The sequence below is a fragment of the Pelobates fuscus genome, chromosome 3 (assembly GCF_036172605.1).
Source record: "Pelobates fuscus isolate aPelFus1 chromosome 3, aPelFus1.pri, whole genome shotgun sequence".
NCBI lineage: Eukaryota > Metazoa > Chordata > Amphibia > Anura > Pelobatidae > Pelobates > Pelobates fuscus.
In genome coordinates, this window is record NC_086319.1 from 234,274,976 (window position 1) to 234,289,747 (window position 14,772).

General features: G+C 42.3%; 1 protein-coding gene across 6 annotated transcripts in view; it reads left to right on the forward strand.

Annotated features, from left to right (window-relative positions):
• The window catches only part of FRMD4A (FERM domain containing 4A), a 419,083-nt gene that overhangs the window by 187,117 nt on the left and 217,194 nt on the right, over positions 1-14,772 (forward strand). The window contains exon 1 of one of the 6 annotated variants that reach the window (XM_063448213.1): positions 687-1,020. The exons of the other annotated variants lie outside the window; for them this stretch is intronic. The gene's annotated coding sequence lies outside the window, so the exon portion shown is untranslated. Of the gene's footprint in view, positions 1-686; positions 1,021-14,772 lie in introns of those variants that run through there. 6 annotated transcript variants of the gene reach the window in all.

The following is a 14,772-nucleotide window of genomic DNA, read 5'->3' on the forward strand; positions in this document are numbered from 1 at the left end:
CGCTGTACAAACACTATATAAACAGTTACATCCTAGAGAATGCATACAGAGGTGATAAATGCTGGAAAACATGTTGAAATGTTTCCAACTGGAGTGAAATGTCTCTCATGTATCACTCTTTAGTACATCTCCTAAAGTGTTTGAACTATGCAGTGGGCTCCATCTTCTTGTATTGTTTACTATAATGATTTGGCACCTAACACAGAGGCAGTGGGTAGAATTTAAATGCAGCTATGACCTCCTTTAAGTGTGGAGAGGGCTCATGTGTGATAAAATATATAGATCAGGCAATGCAACCAGCATTTACTTTGAAGTGGCTTTTTACAATCCAGATGTTGCTATGCAGTGCTAGTTAGAGCAGGGCCTCAGCCTATAAACCATGCCTGCTGTGTTATAAGGGGTGCTTTGGGGTTTTACATCACCCAGCCCCTGTAGTGTATGCATGGCCTGTTTTATTCTCACATGCCCTACCCCCACCCAGACCCTGCCTCTTTTCATTTAAAGTGTGTTTTTGTCTGCACGTGAGTCAGTCATTAAAAAAAATGCACCAGCAAGGAAAAGGCAATTGTACTGAAGCGGCTTTATCATCCCCCTCCACCTCCTCTCCCAGTGGCATGCTCTGCCTGTGTGTGTGAAATCGCCTTGTAGTGTGGCTAGACTCTACTATTTTTTCCTCCCACCCCCCCCCCCCCTTTTTTTCAAAGATTCACATTTCTGTGGTGCACCCTGGACTGAAGCCAGTGTCTATGTGAGAGCCTGTTAGCAGGGAGATGGGATGTGGTAGCACAGCAGGGAGAGGAGCACACACACACACACACACTGATAGGGGAGAAGCCAGCATAAGGCAGGGCTCTGTCTCTGTTTCAGCAAAGCCCACAGAGGAGGTGCTGGGCATAGAAATGGATGCTGCTTGTAAAGGCCATGCGCTTGTTTAACCAGGATTTAATGTGATGCTCCTGCAGAGGACAACCTGCCTGACATCTGAAGAAGAGCCTGTGGTTCTGACTGGGTGAAGGGAAGGTAATGTGTGACTGGCACCATTTTATAGGCAATGGAGCTACCCCCCTCTCCAGTATGAATGGAATAGTGAGAAATGCTACAGAATGGTGACTTAGACATTGTATCACTGTACAGGTTACAGAGCAGTTACTTGCATGCAGTCTGTGAACGTTATATATATCACAGGGCTGAAGGAAATCATGATGTTTGAGGAAGAGGGGGGGGGGGGCAGTTTAATTAAAATAAATGCATGCTGTTAGCTGTAAAAATAAAAAAAAGAAGAACATATACTCCCTCTGTGCCAGAGGGCATTGCCCAGCTATTTGTGTCAGGCTATAGCATTGTGGGATTTTAATGCCACCCATGGCTGTAGTGAGTGACATATGTAGTCATGGAGATGGGTTCTCTAAGGATAATATCAGATGTGTGGTGCAGTAGGAAGATCCATGTTAGATGTGTGATGGAGGAAACCAGTGCTGCAGATAAATGTGCATTTTTGGCTGAAAGAATAGCATAGCTTAAAACAGACTTATTTCACCATTTTTTTTTTCATGTTCAGTGTTTCTAGGCAGTATCTATACTGCTCTATAAATAGCTTGGGTAGATTTGGAGATAGGCACAAGCATTAAAGGATGCAGGCTGCTACCCAGACAGACCAAGCAGTTAAGTAACGTGAGACATTTCCATTATAATGCTGCTCCCTTGGTAGTAAAAACAGGCAAATTCTCTCTTTTTAATGGGGGAAGGGTACATAAAGTTAAAAAAAAAAGAAATGGTAAAAAGTATTTTATGCATCACATTTCGGAAGCACGTTCTGTAGGAATTGTAATATGTTCACTGTCAGGTGGGCCTGTGATGCACTGCTGTAGTGTTGGTGACCACTGTAGTGATGTGGGCTTAATAGTGACTACTTGAGAGATGGAAAAAAATTTAGTCAGATATTATCTCCCAGCATCAAATGAACATAATAGGCACAGTATTCCTGAGCTGATCTAGACAGGCTCATTTTGCATATCCTAGTTGTTTGATGAGCTCACACGCTGCATACATATACTGTGCAAATGCTATTTCCAAATTGTTTGTGTGCTACTCAAGTGCCTGGAAGGCTTTGCATAGTAACACAACATTCATAGCTTCAATTACTGTGACTAGATGGTAAGATAACAAGTTCGTTGACTCCCTACATTAGGATGGCTATTGGAAAATACCGTTTATGTTTAAACAACCCTTAACAGATTTGGATTTAAGTGTGCAAGTAATTTTGGACCGGTGATGCTAGATGGCCAACCTGTTGGCTAATCTGACACATTTCTTGTTAAGAGCCATTAAATAAGTGAGACTCCCAGAACAGGTGCAAAGCTGGGGTTTTGTAGCCTTCCTAGCACCAGTAGGGACATCCTCCCTCTTTAAATACCATGAATTACACCAATATATTACTAGGTAATTGAGAGTAATGGAGTTATCCTGAAGGAACCCTTGAATGTCTAAAGTTTTTGTAGCTTTCTGATTTTGTACTAGAAATTTGAGAAGAAATTGGAGTTTTCATTGGCTTGCTGCTTAATATTTTGCCATGTTATTAGAAAAATAATCACAATAATAAGAACTTTCAAGTATAAAATTATGAAATGACGTCATGCTAAAGAAACCAATGATTGTGAAATCTGTTACCCAATACGAAGATTTATTATGTTTTGTCTAGTCATCTGTTTGACAGGCCTGCAGAATGCTGCCGTGATATAGAACCAAAGAGCCATATTGCTTGTGCATCTCAGCTCTGCAAGAAAATAATATCAAGGAGATTGCAGACAAACATTATTGATGGTAACAAGGCTAATGCAATCCAATTTCTGACAATTGCAGTACATATAAGTGCATGGCATCAGGTGTCACAAGTAATAACGCACAAGTAATGTCTAATGTGAATGAAGAAGCATCGGCTAGCGGTAATCCAATGTGCTTCACTATAAACAGACAAAGAAGATGCAGATGTCCACTTGGTTTTGCAAACGAAGGCAATTGTGGTAATTGTGCTTTCATATTTTTAGGAAACCTATATTTTATAAAATTGTCTAAATAGGTTACAAATAAGTGTCTACAAGGCCTTCTGACTTCACTAGGTATATTTATTTCCATCAATGATCATGGACCACTTTAAGGAAAGTGAAGTTGGCATTAAGTCAAGGGTAGAGGACTCAGAAAACAATACAAATTTAAGAGATATTGTAATATTCTAAAATGTAAAAATGTGAAATTGCTCAAGGGAAAATTCCAGGAATCAACACATTAGAAGTAAGGTGACATTCATGGAAGGGGAGCAGAGAGGGCAATCACCCTTGGCCACTAGCATGTGAGGGCTGGCAAGTAGGTTGTGGCCTGCAGCCTCAAATAATTCTAAACATAAAGATTGGCAGTGTGTTGGGATGTATGCACGATTTCACAGGAGTAAAACAACAGACAGGACGTGTGCAGGGCCTTCGTTACCCCAGCATTGCGTGGGTTTGGGCTAATGGTCTGTGCTCTCAGAGTTAAACTTGCCCACTGTGACATTTCTTGGTGGATTGTGGTATCTGAGGCTGACCAAGCTGCCTGATTGATGTGTCTGTTGGAGTAGGGCAATGACCGCTTGGTGTGATGAGGCAGTGATTATGACATTCATTACACTCTTTGGTTGTCATTGGCAGCATGGACAGATCTCTGTGAGTGCATCCTTCATACTATGTAGGTCATACAGTGGTGGTTACAGGAACATTGAGAAGAAGTTGTTATAGGGGAGGAAGTATTCCATTATCTTCTTTAGTTTGTTTTTTCTTTTCTTTTTATTTTAGTCAGTAATGTCACCCTTCTTACTCCTCTCTTCCAGTCTTCAGTGTCTCCCTTTATGTTTCAAAAATACTGTCAGGCCCATGGAGGCCATTATCATACCTGCCAATCTTGCCTGCTCATTTTGAAATGGAGGTGAGCAGGGAAAAGATTAGTCTGCACAGGGCTGTGCTAGGGGCACATCTGTACAGAAAATTAATGAGTCTGCCCATCAAAGGGTTGAACAACCAATAAGAGGCTGCGCTGCCTTTAACTCAGATGACCTGTCTCATTTCACTCAGGACTGCCCCTTTGAGGGTGGAGCTAGTGATGAAATCTCATCATTGGCCTGACCATTTACCTCTCCTCAACTAGTGTCTTGATTGTCAGGATATCAAAGTTGGAAGGTATGTAGTTAACCCCTTAAGGACACATGACATGTGTGACACGTCATGATTCCCTTTTATTACAGAAGTTTGGTCCTTAAGGGGTTAAAGGGACACTAGTCACCAGAACAACTACAGCTTAATGTAGTTGTTCTGGTGAGTATAATAGCTCCCTTCAGGCATTTTCATGTAAACACTGCCTTTTAAGAGAAAAGGCAGTGTTTACATTGCTCCTAGGGGGTCAGGACACCTCCAAGTAGCCACTCCTTAGATGAAAGGGCTTCCTGTCTCAGGGCTGGAGACGCTGAATTCGTCATAGAGATGCATTGATTTAATGCATCTATATGAGGAGGTCCTGATTGGCCAAAATTGAATTTGGCCCCGCCCCTGCACCGATTTTAGCCAATCCAATGCTTTTCCTATGGGAAAGTATTGGATTGGCTAAAAATCGGTTATTTTATGTCACAAAGGGGGTGGAGCCAGCGCCGGTGGGCCTGTGCGGTGCTGGAAATAAGGTGAGTTTGAAACTTTAATAGGGGGGCTGAGGGGGGGCAAGCCACCTAAATGGTGGGTTTAGCACTATAGGGTCAGGAATACATGTTTGTGTTCCTGACCCTATAGTGCTCCTTTAAGATGGTATATTCATTACCAAGTGTGGTCGTCTGCAAATGTAATAGACACAAAATATGTATATTAATTCATGGTAATGTGTACAGCAGAATTTTCACATTTTAAATGAATACAATTATCCATGTTTTTTCTCTCTTAGTTTGAGACAGAATAAAATTTTCTTTCCCGTGCCTTTCAGAATACTAGACCCCCTGGCATTCATTGGGTGTGTGTATTTGTTCCCTCACAAAACAATTGATTGGGACTAATATTACTTGAAGTTATACTTCCACAGAAGCATCTAAAATGTCCAAATGTAATGTGGCAAAATGGTTTATAAATAAATTACATAAATTCTCATATGGAGGAGAGTTGCACACACTATTATTATTACCTGCCAAGGAGCTCAGAATCTGTAATTAATGCATTCCCACTGAAGATTGGTTTCTAGTGGGCTTTGGGTTGAAAGAAGAGCAATATCTGCTGCACAAACTCTTGATCTCTGCAGGATATATTGGTAAATTGGAGCCTGGGTCTGATATTGAACACAATATCAACTCCTGAACACCTTTCCCATATGTTGTCTGATTTTTGGAACAGATGTTACTACAACTTGGAAAAGACTTTGGTGCTTTGCAATCTGTCAATTTATATGTTGTGGTTATGAGTGGATGAACGTTAGTGATTACTCTTCAAATACAACTGCAGCAATTAGCAGACAAAATAAAATAGTCATTAAAGACCATTTTTAGAATGATTTTAAATGCTGCATTAATATTTGCAGAGGAACGCCAGGCAGTCAATCTATCCAGCAAAGATGCAAATGAGGTATAGATGCTGCAAAATTGATCAAAACGAACTTACTGTCATGGTTACTATTATTATTAAACTTATGAGAAACATTTTGTATAGAGAGGCTTATTAGTAGTAATGTGTTTACGAGCCGTATCTCGTGTACTTCCATTTATAGGAAAACTCCTCCGGCTTCTCCGGCTCATGTAAGGTATTATTAGAGCAAAATGTTGATCAGAAAAGCGATCGCATGCAATGTACAGACACACAAACACACTAATTGTGTAACTCAGTAATGACTGTGCCAGGTCATGGAGGGCTTCGATACCATTCACATTCCCAAGCTATGAGTCACAGTAACTTAGTCCGACACAATCAAATACTTTTTGTATGGAGGGAAATGAAGACCGGATTTGTTTAACTGCTGCTCTAGTTCATGTCATACAGGAAATCTCAGTTATTATTTTTCCCTGTTTCGCAAATAACATAAGTAGTCAGTCATGTTACTGGATGCTGAACAACCACCGCTATCAATATTTTAAAGTTTGATATCCTATGTATTCATATGTTGTTCTTTAATGTCAGTATTCAGCACTGCAATGTGAAGGATGTAGAAGATATCTCTGTTGTGCAGCACTGACCTAGGAAGCTCTTTTAGTGGCCATCTGAGTGACTGCTTCTAGAGGTGTTCCTAGGCAGTAATGTAAACACTACCTTTTCTGTAAAAAAGTTGGTGTTTACATAGAAATGCCTGCAGGGACTGACTTTAGACACCAGAACAACTACATTAAGCTTTAGTTGTTCTGGTAACTATAGTTTCCCTTTAAGGGATACTCCAATCCTTATAATTTAAAAACTAAAAATCTAAGGATTTGTGAATGTAGCACACTAAGTTTACTAGATGTATCTGTTGAAGGTGCTTTTTATGTTTGTATGGACAACTGCAGGAGGCTTCCTATGTACCAATCTCATAACATAGTAATTTATGCAGTGATGATACCAAATCAACACATCTTGATACCGGAGAAACTGACGGAAGCCAAGCACAGAGAGATGGACACAGGTTTCTTCAGGAAGGAAGAGATTCTTTATTGGATCACCGATCGGGACTCAGAGGGACTAGCGTCACCAAAATACAGCAAAGTCTGAGTACTGAATACATAGAGTACATTCCTTATATAGCACTGTAGCTCCTCCCACAATTAACTACACCCACACATACCCTTAACCTATTTAATAAATAGAGTCTAAACTCATCCATCCGGTCTAACCACGTGGCTCATCTGATACAAAGGAGAGGGACGCGTAATTCCAGTTCTTACATTCCTGCACCTGGTCAGTACAGTGATAACAGTATCTTAGCTACGTGTAATTAACTGATACTACAAACACATATACATACATATGCCTTGTGGCAATCTTAGCCTGCTAAACTTGTATTTTACTGGAATTACATCACATTCCCCCCTTTGATGCCTCTGATATTTCACAATTACTTGAGGCATCACTTAACCTTGGTTTGCATATACCTCAGGTTACCATGAACCAGACCAGACTTATCTTATGATGTGAATCTTCAACATTCATCTTCTTGCATTGGTTCTCCCTGATCTAGAGCCTTATACTTATATATCGCCATTATCTGTGCAGCAGCCTTCCTCTCTGCTATACTTCCTATCAGGCTTTGCACAGACCTAACTACTAAGGGTATAAGACACGGTAGGAGTAGACACAACAGTAAAATCAGTAGGACTCCACCTACCACTGCCTTAAGCCCTCCAAACCACTCATACCAGCTACCAAACCAACTACTTGGATTGTACCCTTTCCATACCTGAGTAGGCACATGCACTAGTTTAACCATATGGCTAGTAAGCTCAGCTATTGCTTGCCCTTCGTCATCTATTTGAAGACAGCAATTGCTCAGGTTAAACTTCCCACATACACCTCCCTCTACTGCCAAAAGGTAATCCAAGGCTAATCTATTTTGGTAGACTGCTGTCCTCATCCTGGTGTTATGCTTCGCTAGAAGATTGAGCGCTTGTGATGTCTCATTTGTGATAATCTCAACCACCGCCTGTAATCTTATAATACGGTTGAGCATATAAATTGGGGTTCTATAACCAAAGGTACCATCCTCAGCCCACGTGGCTGGCCCATAGTAATCTATAATACGCTGGGGAGGCCATTCATCATCTTCCCAGGTGCCTATCTCTATGGGTCCCCTTTTCTTCCTATGATTCACATCATACACTTTAACACCTAAAGTCTCACCTGTTTCAATCGGTAACAAGAAGAAGGATGGTTTGAGCATACCCAACACACATGCCCCTTCCCAGTCCTGTGGCAACTCCGAATAGGCTTTCTTACCACAGATCCAGTACAAATTTGCTGGGGCTCTCCAGGTAGATGTGATGGATAAATCAAACCACACATCCTTTAAACTGGCATATCTAGCAAACGGGTTAGATGGTTCTGAGACATTTGAAGCCGACCACCAAGTTGTATTTTTAGTATCATCATCATAAGCTTTTTGCCCTAGACAAGTTAATTCTCCTACAGAAGTATTATACATTATTCCTTTCCTTGCTATGCAAACATAACCTATGATGGAGGTCTTTAATCTCCACTCAGATTTACCTCTAACACTCAAATGATAATCGGCTTGTGTAGATATTAGTTGGTCAACTGCCTCAGAACCGGACATTACCTCCTTTGCTTCCCAAGGCCATTGGTCTCCCATGTTAGTACCTCCACACACATAGCAGTTGGTAACATTAAGACTACCGGCAATACTTTCAGCTAGGTCAATGAACAGGTTTTTAGCGTTATGGGGGATCTTATTATCTATACTCATCTCTTCATAAAAGGAATGGTATACTTGATGAGTCTGGGAGGATACCGTATCAGTCTCTATTCCTATAAACAATAATGTCCCAGGATCTAAACCCGTCCCGTATATCTGAAACCCAAATAAATTTCCATACTTATCTAGGAACTTGTCGGGGTTATTAATAAGTATATGGACTGGGTTGCATTCCATAGACTTACAATAAGGGCTAGTCGGCAACTTAGTCACTATCATGTCTTTATCTACTGTCTGTCCCCAAGTCGCCCACCCCACACAAGACCAATATGGACAAAAGTTATAGTCTTTATTTGGGCATCTAGGACTCACATATTTATTTTTACTACTGGGACAAATATATTTATCATTAGACCCATACGTCCTCTCCCATCTAAGATCCCCACATACATTCCACGGTTTTCTACCACTTGATATCGCCTTACATGCATCAAATAGCAGAACACCCGAAGAATGTACGGATTCTAACACCGTCTTATTAATTAGGGTCCCCTGAGGATCTCCATTCCTGAGAGTCAACCAAATTGTACGAGGTTGATACTCTGGACTGAAGCACTTAGGTTCTCCTACTCCTAAATGGCACACACTATAGTCTATATTTAGGTATCTACATCTTGATACCTCTCCTTTACATTCGTATTGTGAATGCCAAATTAGGGTTTGGGAAATATGGTTACCTGTTCTCGTAGTCTTAATGCATACCTCACAGCTAGGAGTGTCGGTACCTCTACCTTCCTGAATATAAAAACACATATAAATAAACACTATCAAAAGCACATCTTTCGCCGTCATCCTCAGTCTTCGTCCGTGCGATGGAACCTCAGCTTCCAGGATGTGAGGGCTGCAGGGAATGGAGTTCTGCTCGTCTTCACAGGTGTCCCTTCGAGACTTTCCTGGCTTATACACTATGTGTTGGTAAGCGGACAGGCTTTATTATGGCCTTCTCACTCACACCTGTAACAATAAAATTTGTAATCCACAATAATTCCTCGTTACTCCGACTGAGTAGTGCGTTTCAACCGGATCTTGCAGGGATTCTCTGGATCTGCTGTAATTTGCCAAGAATCGACTGCTGCTGGTTTAACCCTGGAGTGATGTATCCACGGAGTCACTTCTGCTAACAATGTCTCATCACTCCTAGGGTTTTGGCTAGTCAACACTGTATAAAGTCGCCACTCTTCTTCCTTTGGTACGGATAAAGTCATAATACCTGAAGGTCCATTAAACTTTAAAGATGTTGTTCCATTTGGTAGGAACGTAATCTGCGCTTGTAATTTTGATAGCATATCACGTCCCAGCAATTGGACTGGACATTCAGGCATATAAAGGAATTGGTGTTTTACTACGTGGCCTCCCAATGTACAGAGTCGACTTTTAAGAACCGGTCTTTCAGCACTTCTTCCAGTTGCTCCTATCACAGTAATAGTCCTTCCAGATGGAGGAGCAACTAGATTAGTCACCACTGAATGTTCAGCACCAGTGTCGATCATGAACGCACTCCTTTTCCCCCCTATTGATACATCGACCATAGGCTCCGCTCGACCAAGGGGGATGGAGCCCGGTCGGTATCAATAGTCCTCCATGACCGTGTCAGCCAATCCTACAAAGTCCCTACCTTCTCTATCGCGAGACCTTTGCGCTGCTGGAATATACCTGTCTTCCCTAACACTTCCTCTGTTCCCATTACTCCCTCTATAACCATTACTCCCTCCGGGGCCTCCTCTACCTCTCGCTCTGCCTCTAAAGTTTCCGTAGCCTGCCCTGGGTTGGTCTCTCTCGTACTGCTCTCTTTGCGGACATTCGTTCCTCCAATGCCCTTCTTCCTTGCAATACGCACACTGATCCCTACTCAAAGGCTCCCTACTCCATCTATTATTGCCTCTATCTGGGCCCCGTTTATCTACGCCTGCGATCGCTACCGCTAGCATATCAGCCTTTTTACGCATCTTGCGCTCTTCCTCTTTCTTACTTTCTGTATCCCTGTTCATATAGACCTTATTTGCTACCTCCATTAGTTGGGTGATGGACATACCTGCAAACCCTTCTAACTTTTGTAGCTTGCGCTTAATATCTCCGTATGCTTGGCTGACAAAGGCGGAGTTAACCATTCGGGAATTGTCTGCGTCTTCCGGATTAAAGGGGGTATACAAGCGGTATGCCTCCAATAATCGGTCATAAAAGACACTGGGCGCTTCATCGCTTTTCTGAATCACCTCAACTGTCTTTGACATATTAATAGCCTTCTTTCCTCCGGCTTTCATGCCAGCAATTATAGCGTCTCTATAGGCTCTGAGTTGAACCATATCAGCACCATTTACGTTCCAATCGGGATCAGTGTTGGGATAGTGTGTCGCGGCCCATGCTGCTGGATTGGCTTGGTTCAAAGCACGGGCTCTATCCTCTAATGCTTTAATGGCTGCTTGATTTATTCTTGTCCTTTCCTCATTGTTAAATAAAGTCATTAGTAACTGCTGGCAATCAGCCCATGTCGGATTATGCGTCTGTACTATTGAGGTGAACAGATCAGTCATAGCTTGTGGTTTCTCAGTATACGAGGAATTATGGGTCTTCCAGTTTAAAAGATCGGTTGTGGTAAATGGGACATATACGAAGACTGGGTCAGCGTGTGCCATTTGACCTGCGGCATCGATATAAGCTGACCCGGGATTCAGACGAAGAGGCATCTGATAGTGCTTTAATTGTTGGGCACCAGTCAACTGTCGGGTTTGGATGGGGCTACGTAGGGAAGCGTCAGTCATGGGTTCCGGTCGGGGAGATATAGGGTATGGGGATGTGGGAGGTTGGTTTTGGGAAAAGGTAGTGAATAGAACACTTCGGGCCGAGCTAGATGAAGCTTGACCGGAAGTCTGAAGTGGCGCCAAATCAGGATATTCGTTTCTAATGGGGGTGGGTTCTGGTTCCGGAAGGGGAGATTTAGTACGAGGGGGGGTGGATCCTGTACTGGAGGAGGAAGCGGAAGTGGATGAGGGTAATGAGGGGAGGGGTGCAGGACTTCCTGCGTTTGCGTCACTTCTTCTTAACGGAAAGTAAGGGGGCGGCAAAGGGATCTCGGACTCAGGGGGCGTGTCCAAAATGGGCCTAACACCAGTCCTAGTGGACGAACAAGTCCTAGCTACCATGAGGCGACACTGTTCCTCGTGGCATGTCTGGAGCCATTTTGGCGAGTCATTTACGGCCTGTCTCCAACAGTCAATATAAGGAAACTGGCCGTAAAGTTCAGGCCTACCCGATACAGCCACGTGTAAGCGCTGTACCAGAGTTGGATCCAAACTGCCACGTGGCGGCCATGCCGCAACCAAAGTAGGCCACTCCCTAGTACACAAAGTGACCAAACGTACAGGAGACATCTTTACCCCAAAATCACAAACTTTGAATCCCTTTTTAAAATTCTTAACCATACATCCTAAGGGATCCGGAATCGTTGACTGCGACGCACCCATACTTAACAATGGAACGTCGTCGACAACGAATACTATACACGCGTACTATTCAACAGTCACACCCGTTTCCTCTGGCAACAGCACCACGTGGTACGGTTACCAAGTGAAACGTACACAATAACAATAAACACTCAGGGAATTCCCGTACACACACAGCTGCTACACCAGTCACTATATAATCAATATTATGCCCTTTGGCGTAACTACACAGTCACCCACGCTATAATTCTCTATATACGAATTACCCGTCTATAACACACCCCAGTAACATCGTCTTTTACAAATAGCGGTTACAGTACGGTTAGCATAGGTCAAAGCACAAGTTAAGGTCACAATACAATTATTAGTGGTTATGGTGTTAAACATGCAATGGACGACAATGATTAGTACTTATTATATAATGTCAGTAAATATACAGGGTTATGGTACCGTGCACTATAATACAGCAACACACTATTAACACTCTCGCTAGACGGCTGAGCTCGCGCTATCTAACAAGATATACACTTTACTAAAACAATCGTTAACACATTTACAATTCCCAACTAAACTATTGGCCAGTACCTTGAATGGACTACCTAAAACTATATACACCCGTTTTGGTTAGCCACACTGCCCAATCACCACATATACATAGCGAGCTAGAGAACCGAATTTACACAGGCGCCTCTTAGTCGCACTATACAACGAGCTAGAGATCCGAATTTACACAGGCGCCTCTTAGTCGTACTATCAAAAGTCTAGTGGGTTCCAAATTTACACGCCTTCCCACTTAGCCCAGATAGGATGAGAACTAGCGAACCGAATTTACACAGGCGCCGCTTAGTCTCCCGGTCCCTCCGACCTAGCGAACGTAATATACACCCTAGAACGCTAGTCTAGACAAGACACCGGTGTCCGGCTAGGGCTATTTACACCAGGACCCCGCCTGACTAACCAAATCAAACGGTCTGACTAAAGAGCGTTCGATCGAGCGGTGCGCCTTCGCTCCTTCCCTCCGACAGAGGGGGCAGATACACAGATTCAAAACCCCTTTGGGCCTACCGCACAATCGGTATACCCCTAGTGGGTCCTGCCGTCTAAAACAGCAGTTGTCTTACCTCCTCGTTCCTGAACCTGAGTTCACACTCATCGACGGGGACACCCCAGCACTTCTCACGTAGAGGCCGATGATCTCCTGGACAACAGACCAGTGGCGCCGAGACGAAGGGAGGTCCACGCAGAAGTTCAGGGGTGCAGCCGTAGAGAACGTGGGCAAAGATAGACCGTCTCACGCCTCTGCCTCTCAGCTACCGTTGAACGATGAGCTTCCCGGCCAATGCACCAAATGATACCGGAGAAACTGACGGAAGCCAAGCACAGAGAGATGGACACAGGTTTCTTCAGGAAGGAAGAGATTCTTTATTGGATCACCGATCGGGACTCAGAGGGACTAGCGTCACCAAAATACAGCAAAGTCTGAGTACTGAATACATAGAGTACATTCCTTATATAGCACTGTAGCTCCTCCCACAATTAACTACACCCACACATACCCTTAACCTATTTAATAAATAGAGTCTAAACTCATCCATCCGGTCTAACCACGTGGCTCATCTGATACAAAGGAGAGGGACGCGTAATTCCAGTTCTTACATTCCTGCACCTGGTCAGTACAGTGATAACAGTATCTTAGCTACGTGTAATTAACTGATACTACAAACACATATACATACATATGCCTTGTGGCAATCTTAGCCTGCTAAACTTGTATTTTACTGGAATTACATCACAATCTGACCCCAGGTAGTTATTTAAGTTGTTAGAATCGGTGAAATACAGATTTCCCTCCGTACTTATTTAAATCAACGATTATCAATATATCACCTAGGCATGCGGGTTAATCAGGGCGTATTAACCCATCTAAGAGTTAAGAAAAAAAATCCATCCTCTGTCCGACAACATTTAGGATTTATAGTCACAGTGAATGTAGAATATACAGTGTAGAATATATAGATACAGTCTCATATCACTAAAAAAAAGAAAGCAGAAGTAGTTATGGTGTTTGGAGTATCCCTTTTTTGCATCAGCTGTTTAAACCCCAACAATCTTGTCAACCTCATGCCTTCCACTAGTATAACACCTTTGAGAGTGTCAATGCTTTAACAGTGGACAACAGTTGAGTAAAATAATGGAATTATTTACATAATTATTTATATAAGTTTTCTATGGATTTTGTAGTTTTAGGAGCAGTTTTATGAGTTTTGATTCTGTCCTTTCCTCTGTAATGGACAATAATGCCATCTGATAATTCGGGCCTCCATCGCAGTTTATTATGATGTAAGCAGGACCCCTTGATGGCATTACTATGCCATAATATATTATTGGCCATTATGTATATCTTTTATTTTTTCTCCAGACTGAATAAGGTTGCCACTGTCACAATAAACACTCATGAAGCAACAGCATATCAACTCTAGGAACTGGTCTATCCTTAGCCATGAAAAGATTGCCTCCCCGACACAAACAAACAAACAATCCATACATTTAATCTGAAGAGCATAAACATGTTTATATCAAATTTCCTTTACATTCCCAGGCTCTTTTGCTTAAAACATAATAAAATATGAAGGTTTTTGAAAGACCCTCTTTAGAGTCTCATTACATTCTAATATTTTTTTATTTTTTTTTATCATTTATACCTACAAAAAAACGGCACTGTGTGTAACAGTGTGTGTGACAGTTTTTAAAACAACACATTTATAGCATGAAGGAGCTGGGCAGCATCGGAGGAAGATGGATGCAATGTATTTGTTCATGTCTGGTTTAATCGAAATGTTCCTCTGTGATCTGTCCAAAGGTAGCTTGAACATGCAGTACT